Here is a 13135-nt window from a genome sequence, read left to right as displayed (position 1 = left end):
CCCCCCCCCCCCTCTCTCTCTCTCTCTCTCTCTCTCTCTCTCTCTCTCTCTCTCTCTCTATTTTAATTTCTCTCTCTACTCTACCCCCTCTCTCTCTCTCTTTCTCTCTCTCTCGTCTAATGAGATTAAGATGATTGATTAGCTACCCACACACACACACACACACACCAACTAACAGAAGCACCAATTGGGTGCCAATTATGAGGGAAAGGAAACCGACCAACGGAGGGGGTAAACGGCCTTTTCCATCATCATCTCCATCATCATCGTCGTCGACACCACCGTATGTGTATATATATACGTACGTACATATCTTCATATGTACATGCTATATATGTAACCCCGCATATTATTTTGCTGAGAGGTTGATTAATTGATCACACAGATTTTTTTTTTTTGTATTAACTGTACTATATACCTATTTGATACATTTGAATTCAACTGCTGCAATTAGAACTGTATAAGAAGATTCAAGCGAGCAGTTTTAGACAAAAGATAAACTTAACTCCTTAATATTTTTTTAATATATATATATATATATATATATATAGATAGATATATGTAAAATTTTTTAAAACATGCATTTTTTAACTGTATGAATCAAATAAATTATATATAGTTGATGTGAAAATTAATTAATTTTTTTTGTATTTTACATATTAACATATTGGCAATCTATAAATACATATATATATATATATATAGATATATGTAAAATTTTTTAAAACATGCATTTTTTAACTGTATGAATCAAATAAATTATATATAGTTGATGTGAAAATTAATTAATTTTTTTTGTATTTTACATATTAACATATTGGCAATCTATAAATACAGTGATATGAAAAAGATTCATATAAGTATACTTGCCATCCAGTATAGAGCAATAGCAATATGCTTAAAGTTCTAGATTGGAGAATATATACTCTTAGAATTGCAATTTGATTTCTAAATTCCGATTTTAAGAGCACGTTCCGATTATCTTCGTCGATCATGTGCCAATTGGGCGTGTATTCTTATTGACACGATAGGTACATATAAGAACCCTTGTGAGAATCTCTACGCGAATGTACCTTTAGCGTATTTGCTCCGCTAAGTTACAAACAACAACTTCCAGCTACTCTGTCATCCCTTGCATTTTTCAAGAATCGAGAGCCAAATCTCATTCAACTGTGCCCTAAGCTACTCTAACTGGGACTCGAATTCAAAACATTCAAAATTCCCAGCTGCGTCCTACTACTAGGATTGAAATGTTCGAAAGTTCTGCTTTGCTAATGTATAATTGTGACACATACATAGAAATGCTCTTTATTTTTGTAGCACCACTAGATGGAATTTAACCAAAATACTTGCTATACTACATAATATTTCGAACTTAACTACTGCTATTTACGGTGTTAATTTATCCGCAACAAATATCGAAATTCTTCTACTTGACATACGTACAAATATGCACCGTGCAAACGAATAATTGATCGGAATATGGATTATATTGAAGATGATGCAATCTTGCCTTGGAAGGAACTAGATGGATCCACTACATGTGAAAAGGATAGTAATGAACATTTGCTCATTGGTGGGACCGTGGAGCCAATGTAACAGATGCTAATTGTCGAATATATCGTGACCCAAAAATAGTGCACTTATTAGGGAAATGGGGACCAATTTATCTTCCCCCAAAAACACACAAAAAATACAAACAAAAAAAGTTTCACGCTCATGGCCATAGAAAATATCTATACTACTATCCCGTCGCTTTTCGCTTCATTAGCAAGCATTTCCTCAGCTACTTGAGATGCTGTTTTCATTATTTATGAGTGCGAATGATAACGTAGAATGAACCGATCCAAAAGCTTAATTAAATGATAAGAAAAAATAACGTTACGCATTACATATGAAGGTTTTGGTTACGATTCTCTTCTCAACTATAACTAGTTGTTGGTTTAAGTATAAACCAATTTTACTTTGGCGAGACATTTTCCTTTTTATGTGGCGTGAATTGGGGCTCCTTTGAACTTCGATATCTACCTTTTGGAGTGGAATAGGTTAGGTGCTTTTCACCCCACCACAAATAGCAATTAATTATATGTATTATTATTATTATTATTATTATTGCGCCTTTAATACAATCATCTTTAAAATAAACTTATGCACGGCAATCGAATCACGTACCCTGAACTTTGTTTGAGGACAGGTAAATTTGATATTTTTTATTTTCATTAAAAAATTTATTATATTTTGGATAAAAGAAAAGAAAATTATAGAGTTCTTATAACAAAATGGTTTTCTTTTTCTTTTTCTTTTTCTTTTTTTGAAATTGAAGGATAAAATGACACACACAAGTACAAGAGAGTTTTAGCTTTTCTCAACTGAGTATTACTGCACCATCATAATATAATATCTTTAGTCTGTACTTGTACAAACTACGTACAATTAATCCACCACATCAATTTATTTAGTATAAATATTCACAAAAGGCATCCAAAGCATATGCATGCTTTTCGTCGATCCTCGGGTATCTAACCATCGAAAAAGATAGTTATCGGATAAGCATTTGGAATAGATTCTAAATTTCGATTTTCTTTTTGATTAAAGCCATAACAGTATTTTCAGGGAAGGACAGCATGTGCTACCCATTTTATTTATTTTTTTAAGAAATAAACTTAGTTGAAAATATAAATCAACTAGTATTTAGACTTGGGACCTCGGATACCAACCACCAAGCACTTTACGACTTATGCTAGAGACAGTCGGTATTAAAACCATAAGAGTATAACAAAAGAAAACGCTATTTATACACACTTATATAGGTATAAATCTGACATCTTAGGCATCCTAGAATTCGCACAATTTTTGAAGTTTTTAATATTAGATAAAGAAAATATAAGATATAAATTTAGGGTGGGTTCCATTCGTCCCTCTTTCACCCAAAAATTAGAATCGGAACGGGCAAATCAACTTGTGAGTGTTTAACTTGTGAGTGTTTAGTATGTGGGAGTTTTCTTCTGATTCTAATTTTTGGGTGAATAGAATCCACCAATCACTCCTTTTTTCAATCTGGCGTAGGAGATCGAATTGGAAGTTGAATTTAAGCGAAAAAAATGCACTTTACGAAAATATCTCAATTATATTTTATATTTTTATTTAAATTAAATTTATTTTTATGATCTTTAATTTTAAATTAAAATATAAATTTAAATATAGAAATTAAATTTTTTATTCTAGATTTTGCTTTAGAAATTAACTTAAAGTATAAATTCAATTAAGCATTTTGAATTTGATCTATAAATTTGAATTTAAATTTAGTTGTAAGTTTGAACATGAACCAAATCAAAAATTAGTTTCTTATTCTGAATTGTCCGCTTAATTTTAAATTTTAAAAAATTACATTTAAAATTTTGACTTATCATTTCAATATTTTGATGCAAATTTTTAATATTTAACTTTTAGCGTCTGAATTTAAATTATAAATTTAATTATATATTTCGAAGGGCAAATTAAATTTTAAATAATTTTAATTCATTTTTTATAAATCAAATAATTTTTAAAAGTAAAAGTACAAATCAACCATATCGATTCCGATTATTATTCTAGCCCAAACATATCGAAAGATTGTATAATTTTGTTTTCAACTTGTGTTCATTCTGATTCAATTCCAATTTTATTTTTTATTTTGAGCCAAACGGGTTTCTAATCTAAGAGGAATTTTATACTATCACACTTGCACCCCGTCGTCAATAACAAGCCAATCACATCTTTTCTTTTCGAGCAAAAGTATAATAAAAATATTTTTTTATAATGATGATGGGACATATATTTTTAAAAGGAGATATTTGATTAATTTGTTACGCCAAGCCACCAATATATATACCGGTTGCATTTTAGAATATTTTCTAATCTAAACAAATACAGAAAAATATTATAGGTACCAACTGGGGGGACAATTTTAGGTACATCCACCCAACTTGGGACCTCTTCACGCAGGGCTCAGGTATTATTATTACATGCAGCGGCAATTAATGAACTAGCTAGCAAAGCTGTATAATAATAATAATAATAATAATAATGATAGTCATTAGTCATAGTCATGCTTTAAGTGGGCTCAGTCTCGATCCTCTTCAATCTCCTCAATGATCTCTCGCTCTCTCTCTCCCCCTCCCTCTCTGTCTCTCCCACTGTGTATCTATCTGTCCTCGGGAAGCGTGAAAATATATAAATGCCGGCAGGGTGTCGGGGGGTGGTGATGATTAAGCTGTGCCCCCACGAGTGTGCGCTAGCTGTCCCACGTGTTCCCCCTCCCCCACCCAATTATGACCTCGCTACCCGACAAATTACCCCACTCATCATCCAGATCCAGTGGCAATTCCGTAATTATATATATATATATTGCTCTCGCCTTGCAATCTTGTGTACTGTACTGCTGCTGTTGCCGCTGCTGTTGGTGCTGGTGCTGGTACTGGTACTACTAGAAAGAGAGAGAAAATAAAAGGCTACTGTATTATATTTACACCATATCAACAGTAATAAATTAATTATAAATATTTTATAAAAAATATTATAATAAAAATATTTTTATAATTATAACATGCTAGTTTAATTCAAAAAATTTATCTAATATTGATTAAAATTATCACGTCATTAATATAACTGATACATTTTAGAATTTTTTTATTACAGAAGAGAATGAAAAAAGACTGAACAAATTTTAAACAGTCCGTACGAGATCGCTACGCTTCCCCACGTGACTCGCACGTGTCCCCGGCCCTTCTCGTTGCCTCTTCGTGTGGTAAATTTACTTCCCTCTACCCTTCTAGCTAGGAGGCATATATTCGTGGCGAGGTGTGCGCTTTTGCTTCTTTTCTTTATTTCTACAGTATCATAGCATATTTTAAATTCTAAAATTAAATACATTAATTATTTATTATTTTAAAAGAAATCTAAGAATAGTATATTATACGACTGAATAAATTACTGTATGAAAGTAATGTTTTTTAAAACGATATTAATTATATTAAAATTTCCTATGTCCACAATCATATCACAATATTTATGTTACGGTCACATTAGTGTACCTTGTTTCTGTAATTTTTTATTAAATAAAGAATAATTATTTATTTTATTATTTTTTAAAAAATTCTCCATTTAGAACAGTAACAGTATGTTTCAAACAACAAATATCTTAAATCATAATAAATTTTAAAATTTTTAGCGCTAAAAGAATAGCACTCCTAGCTGAGGGGCTCTTTTTAAGGAACTCTTGCTCTTTAAGTAATCTCGTAAATTTGGACAATTATGAGGGGATTAGTAAATGGTCGTGCTAACTCATGCACTTGCGCTTCAATTTTGCATACACGTGGCCATGTGGAGCCGACGTGGAGACACCAGCGCGAGTACAGCGAGGCACAGTGGTACGACCAAACCCCCGCACGTGCGCACACCCCCACTCCCCTTCCCCCTCCCCGGTCAAACCACATTCCCACGGTCAGCATCCCCATTCCCCACCACCAAAAAAATAATAAATAAATAAATAAATAAATAATAATTTCCCCATTATTATTATTATTTATTACTATTCCCCTCTCCGTTCTCTTTCCGCGTGGTTTCCCCCGTTTCCCCTCCCCGCGATTATTAAAATCATCGTTTAAAATAATCCCACAAAATCTCCTCGCCTACGTGGCCGCATGTGTGCGCCCCGGTCGCGTTTTCCACCGTCCGATTAGCGCGTACGGTTGAGATCCGACCCGTTCGCCTCGCGCTGCGTTGGGATGCGGGGCGCACGCGCGGGGAAAGAGATTGCCTCGTCGCACGTGTCGAGTGGGGCCCTCCTCCCGAGGGCGAGTTTCCGGTGCGTTTGTTCCCACGTGGGAGTTCTTTTTTGTTTTGTGTTTTTTATTTTTTATTTTTTCGATTTTCACTTTTCCCATAACCCACGCTTGTCAATGGCCGTGGGAATCCAATGCGCAGGTTTATTGTTTTGGCTCGCACGTTGGTCGTACGGATCTACTGTGAGAATACTAAATCGTTGCATGCGCCCGGCGCATCGGTGTGTCTCATGCACCGTAGCCAATCAACCGTCCATCATATTTATTTTCGATCTCCGCCGCTCAACTATCTCCAACCAGAGAAACAAGTTTACCCCCGCGGCTCATTCCATCTCACCTTCTCGAGTAGACGAGAGTAGAATCCCAACTCAAATGATTAGTTATTGGTGATGATATATAAACAGAGGTTTGTAACTAACTTTTCTTATCATATAATTCTAATTGTCCAAATATTACTTCAATTACCGTTTCTATTCATGATTTTTCTATAATTCCAAGTTTTATTTTTTGATGCCATTCATTCTTTCTCGCTCTACCGTCTAAATTTATTTTATTTTTTTCTGTTTAAGTAAGATCGTGTTTGGGGAAAAAAGCTATAACATGAAAACGGATTGGAAAAAAGAAAAATTTGCTCAAAGAAGTACAAATATTTGGTGGAGCCGATGATCAACTCTCTTATATTATTATTATTTTTCTCTATTTTAAATTTGCATGTTGAGATTTTCTTAAATCTTATGATTAGTGGTCATACCTGTAGAATGTACTTCTTTATATGTCTAATCATTATTCAAACTATATATATCTTGCTTGGATTTCATTTAATATGGTACTCATTCACTTATATGCAGTATCTACATACTTTTTTATATTCCATATGTTGATTTATAACTTGTTTGGAACTACTTTAGTATTGTAATCATGCATGCATTTGAAGTATAATATATATATATATATATAGAGAGAGAGAGAGAGAGAGAGAGAGATGGATTGGAATACTATTGATAACAAAAGATTTTTTTTGCTATCAAATTTTTAATCCTTGAATGAGAAATTGTAGGATTAGGATGATATTAGTGATGATATTAGTCGCTTAGGGTTGAGTGGTCCTCACTGGGTTATAATAATTAATCCAATGGTTAAAAATGATGAAAGAAATTAATCCAAAGGCTAAAAACTTGATAGCAAAAAGGGACTTTTGCTATCAATAGTATTCTAGCCCAACTAATATATATATATATATATAAAACTAGGCTGAGATACTATCAATAGCACCAAACTATTGATGCTATTAGTTTTTTAGCTCTTGGATTGAAAAATGTGCAGTTAGGATGATATGGGCCCTCTAGGATTGAGTGAGTGGTTGGTTGAATAGTATAATCTAACGAATAATAATAATCGAAGGATTAAATTTAACGGTGAAAAACTCGATAGCGCAAAGCCTTGGTGCTATCGATAATATCCCAGCCGGACTCTCTCTCTCTCTCTCTCTCTCTCTCTCTCTCTCTCTCTCTCTCTCTCTCTCTCTCTCTATATATATATATATATATATACTTTTCTCTTTTTTTTACGCCTGTAATCTGCAGAATTATTCTCTAGCATATAACTGCAGATGCAGCACATGCTAATCATATAAGAGCATATTAATTAGCAAGATAAGATAGAGAAAAATGAATAATCGATAAAACTGCAAAATATTGTGGTAATAATTGATTAGCATATAATTTACTCTATATGTTATATATTACTGGAATCGAGAAGATCTCTTTTTTTTAATGTCCCCTGGAACTCAGCTTATAATCATAGCCTGATTAATCTTGGTTTATCACCCGTGTAATTCAATTTCAAATAAAAAGTTGTTGTCCCAATACGATCACTGTTTTGATTTTTCTTTCATTTAAAATGCGATTAAATTAAAGGTAGGAAAATTACTATGATTAGGACAATCAAGTCCTATAACCCAATTTAGTCGACCAAATATTGATATATCACTTAGGTGATGTGATAGTGTTTTGATCGATGATATGACAATATTTACAACGTCATATCACTTTTATATTAATAATGAGTTAAAATTTAGTCATCTAAATTAAATTATGAAACCTTATTATAATAATTCTAAAAGTTTGAGTCAAAAATTAAACGTGCAACTTACCGTATATAGTTATTATATGTTCAATTTAATGAAAAAACTTCAATAGGGAGCTCTCCAGCGATGCCTTATTAGGAAGCACCGATCTGTTGCCACATATCACGTTTATTTGTATTCAGGTATTTTAATCTTTTTCTTTGTATTTTAGTATTAAAAAACATCTAACAAATTATTCGACGGAGAAAAAGCTAACATGCGGTAGAGTATTGACGTCGTTGGAAAGCTCCCCACTGAAATTTTATTCCAATTCAACATGCTTTTTAATGCATGTCCCATCCCAGGCAATAGAAAATTAATAATAAAAAAAACAACAACCTCATATATGAATATATAAAGAGAGTAAAATGCGTATTACGGAAGCAAAATAAAATAAAAACTGATGTCTTTAAATCTGGCCATTAGTGTAGAATCAGCTACTGAAATCGTACCAACATGCGTGTATTTAATTTAATTTTGTGCATGATAAATCTATTATAAGTAAAATTCAACATTATTTTTATTTTTTTAAAAACTACCATAGTGAACTATTGTGATTATCATCTATTAAGCTTCTTTTACGCCAAATCACAAACTTTAATTGATTTAATCGGTAACTTCGTCCACGAAGTGCTACACCAGCGTGTTGGTTCGATCGGCTTTATTGGTCTGTTGATTTAAGCTGCCCCTCCCTAAAATGCAACAAGTTTGGATCTTAAAAACCAATAAATTAAGGAGGACAAAAATAAAATAAAATAAAATTATATTGGATTCAGTAATTCACAGATGATTAATGGAAATAAAGGCTTGTATAATGGCAAAAGCTTTTGCTCTTGGAATGAAAATCAAAATTATAATTGCGATCTGTTTGGTCAGAGAAAATGTTATACCAATTAGCTAGTTATTTCCATTTTTATTCCGACCCATTCTGAATTCCTTTTCTAATTCAGATTCGAGCCCGAATACCAATTACGACATAATTAATATTCAACGAAGTTATTTTTATTTTTTATTTTTTTTAAAAAAAATGTACTAGATTTTTCAAAAAAAAAATGGCAATTAAATGTGCAACTAAATAACGCAAAAGGGAGGATACACCCAAAAAGGAGTCTTCAGTACTATGTTCTTCTTTCCAGAGAGAGGGTAAAGGATTTGTTGAAGATCAGTTCTAAAGCAAGCATTGCCCAAGGGAGATAGTAGTAGCCCTTCACAAGGAGCCCAAAAAAATTAGGGAAAACTTCAAAAACCCCCCCTGTGGTTTCGTGCATTTTCACTTTGCTACCCTGTGGTTTAAAACGTATCAATTTGCCCTCCTGTGGTTTCGTTTTTATCTTTTTGTTATCAATTTTATTATTATTATTTTTTAAATCAGTGACAAAGTTAAAATTAAAGGATACTAAAGTGACTATTCGATAAATATAGATGGTTATCTGAAGTTTTTTGTATATAATTTAACGAAATATTAACGAAAAAGCTTCCGAAAAGATAAAAATGAAACCACAGGGGGGTAAATTGATACGTTTTAAACCACAGGGTAGCAAAGTGAGAATGCACGAAACCACAGGGGGGGTTTTTGAAGTTTTCCCAAAAAATTACCTACTAAGTAATTACATTGCAAATATTTAAAACATTGGTAATAATTCAGCCTAGCTTTTACGCAGCTTCTCTATTTCGAATGATTGAAGCATGCGTCACAGCAGATAAAAACATTTGAAGCTTTTATTGTGGCGGATACTGAAATAAGATTTTATTATGATGTAGGTGCAATGTACGAATGTACGAATGTACAAATGCACTGGACGCATCTGCAATATACCAGATTGATAATAAGCTCGATCTTGTGTTAGTTTCATACATTATTTTCAAATGATCTAAAGTTCAGATTAGGTGAATATATTTTTGTCTTTTGTTTTTCATAAAACAAGCTCGATAAAACAGCACAGATCGATAATCGAACCGAACCAAAAGTTTTAAACTCGGCCCAACCCAGCTATTGGCCTGAAACCCGGCCCAGATCAAACTTGGGTCAAGTTTAATTTATTGTAGCCCAATCGTTTTTACTACTAGTTAATTATATCTGTGCCCAACATGCAAATAATTTTTTATGGTCAAGTTATAAAGTTATAATTTTGCATAGATCAATAAAAACATGCTTATAATTAAACACAAAAATAAAATTGGTCTTTTCACTTATTTTGGGATGATGTGGGACCCACATTAATTTTTAAAAAAATTAATTGCACATTGGGCTCCAATATTTTCACACTTTTTTATTTTAGTCCCTAATCTCTAAACTTTGTATGTTTTTCACTTTAGTTTTCAAACAATTTTTTAAGAATTAATTTATATAATAATATAATATTTAATAGTTGGTATAAATTATTTTCAACAGTATAATATTTGATAGTTGGTATATAATATTTGATAGGTGGTATAATATTTGATAGTTGGTATATTATTAATTTATATAATAATATAGTATTTATATAATATTAATTTTTTAAGGATTAATGAAATTTGATTTTTATATACTTGAAATGTAGATCATTTTCAACGGTACCGATCGTCGATTTGGAGGCTCCATCATCGAAAACAAATGGGTGGCAATAGAGTCAGTTTGTTACCGATAGTATTACAGCTCAAATATATATATATATATATATATATATATATATAGAGTGAGACTACTATGCTATCGGAAGCACGGAGCCTTCCGTGCTTCCAGCTCGTTTTCGATGTTGCGACTTTCGAATCGTCGATCGGCTCCGTTAAACTTGATCTAGAGTATTTGGAGTACCTAGAAAATAAATTTTATTATTTTTCGATATCATTTGCCTAGTAAACGAAAGACTCAAAATCAACGGCTGAAAATAAAAATATTACAAAATGTAATAATATGACATTAAAATTTTAAATCAAAGATATTGATCTTGTTTTTAATAGTATAAAGAATTTCTATCAAAATTTCACTTTGATTTGATATTTCTACACCGTTAAACTTGCAAACGGCTCCACTGCGGCCATTGAAATTTGTTGATTTGAGCGTCATTCGATCCATAGGCAAATAATATCGAAAACAATAAAATTTATTTTCTAGATACTCCAAATACTTCTAGATCAAATTTAACGGAAGCCGATCGACGTTTCGAAAGTCGCAACATCGAAAACGAGGCTGGAAGCACGGAAGGCTCCGTGGCTTCCGATAGCAATAGTAGCCTCACATCTATATATATATATATATATTAATATTATAGTGCGGCTAGGATGCTTATGGAAGCACGGAGGGTTCCGTGCTTTCACTTTGTTTTCGTTGTTCGGATTTTCGAATCGGACGATCGGGCTCCGTTAGACTTGATCTAGAGTATTTGAAATATCTAGAAAATAAATTTGGCGATTTTTCGATATCATTTGCCTAGTGATCGGAGTGCTCAAAATCAACGGCTGAAAATAAAATCTTATAAAATATGATGATATGACATTAAAATTTTAGATCAAAGTTATTGATCTGTTTTATATGGTATAAAAAATTCTATCAAAATTCATGTGATTTGGATATTTCTACACCGTTAAACCTGCAACCGGCTCACCACGGCCATTAAAATTATTAATTTTGAGCTCTTCGATCACTAGGCAAATGATATCGAAAAATCAAAAATTTTTTTTCTAGATACTTCAAATACTCTAGATCAACTCCATCGGAGCCGATCGTCGATTCGAAAGTCCGAACATCAAAAACAACTGAAGCACGCTTCCATAGGCATACCAGCCACATATAATTATATATATATATATATATATATATATATATTATATATATTATATATATAGTTGAGTTAGAATATTTGTAAAGTATTATATGAGTGGTGCTTTGAGTTTTTAGCCATTGGATGGAGAGATGTGAGGTTGGAGGATAATGGTGGTAGGTGATGGTAGGTGGTGGCAGGTGGAATAGTGTTTGATCCAATGGCTATTAGTAATCAAGGAATAGATCCAATGGCTAAAAACCTAATAGCATCATGGGGGTAATACTTGTAAAAGTATTCTAGCTCAATTATATATATATATATATATATATATATATATTAAATTTAAAAGTTAAAATTTAAAATTTCATACAATTTAAGTATAATTATGAACCCTAAAAAATATTATTTTTGAAATTATTAGTAAGTTAATATATTATATTATAAATTATGTATCTTCTGTAGCATTAGCTTATCGTGCATGTATATATTAATAATTTATAAAAAATAATTTGCGGGAACCTAAATTCTTTACCCAACTCATGTCCTTTCTAAGTCCCCACCATTAATTGAAATTTCAAGAAAGGAGGAATAGGACAATCAACATATAGCACAAAAACAGTCGCAAAATTGTACAACTGATTTGACATTAAATAGGGACATTATTTTTAGTATTATTTTTCTTTCATTCTTTTGTTCATATAATGATAACGATGATAGTTTTTATACACAAAAAATTAATTAACTTTTACAATATGTTTCAAGAGTGTTTTGCTAAGTTTAGGGACACAACCATAACTCACGAGAGCAAATTCATGGGGGGTTCAAGGGCATGGCCCTTTCCTCCTCTGATCCTTTCCAATTGGGAAAATGAATGGTATTTATTATATTTAAGTGAATATATAGAAACCACTAATTCTTTAAAATTATGTTCTATATTTATGAAAGAGGACTCAACTGTGCTTAATTCGTGCCAAATAAAGATATAATTAAATAAATTCACAAGTGTTTTTCAATCACAGTGAATTAAGGATGGAAATGTGTTGTTGAAGTAAACCGTAATTGGACTAAAGTTTGTTACCTTCTTTGTTTATCCCTAATCATACATGTTTATATTATTCATAACAACTAAAAAGGATGTGTTCACATATAAGGGACTTGTGAATCATAATTTCTTTTAGTTCAAAAAGGGTGTCAATCAATTACTATAGTAAAAATTTGCACTACCATTTTCTTATGGTTCTTATCCTAATGTAAACTTATAACGCAATCATACAGAGATCTAATTTTACTGTAGTAAGTAAATTTTCAATGATAGAGATTTGGCATCACATGTTGTGGGGTATAAAATTAAATGTAAATAATGACAGATCCATTTGACAAAAATAGTACCCAACTATGGTCATTTGCGGTGGCGAGGGAAATCAATTTATACTTCTTTTCCT

Source organism: Ananas comosus, linkage group 3 (genome assembly GCF_001540865.1).
Source record: "Ananas comosus cultivar F153 linkage group 3, ASM154086v1, whole genome shotgun sequence".
Taxonomy (NCBI): domain Eukaryota; kingdom Viridiplantae; phylum Streptophyta; class Magnoliopsida; order Poales; family Bromeliaceae; genus Ananas; species Ananas comosus.
The sequence above is the reverse complement of the archived record's forward strand: the minus strand, read 5'-3'. Positions refer to the sequence as shown.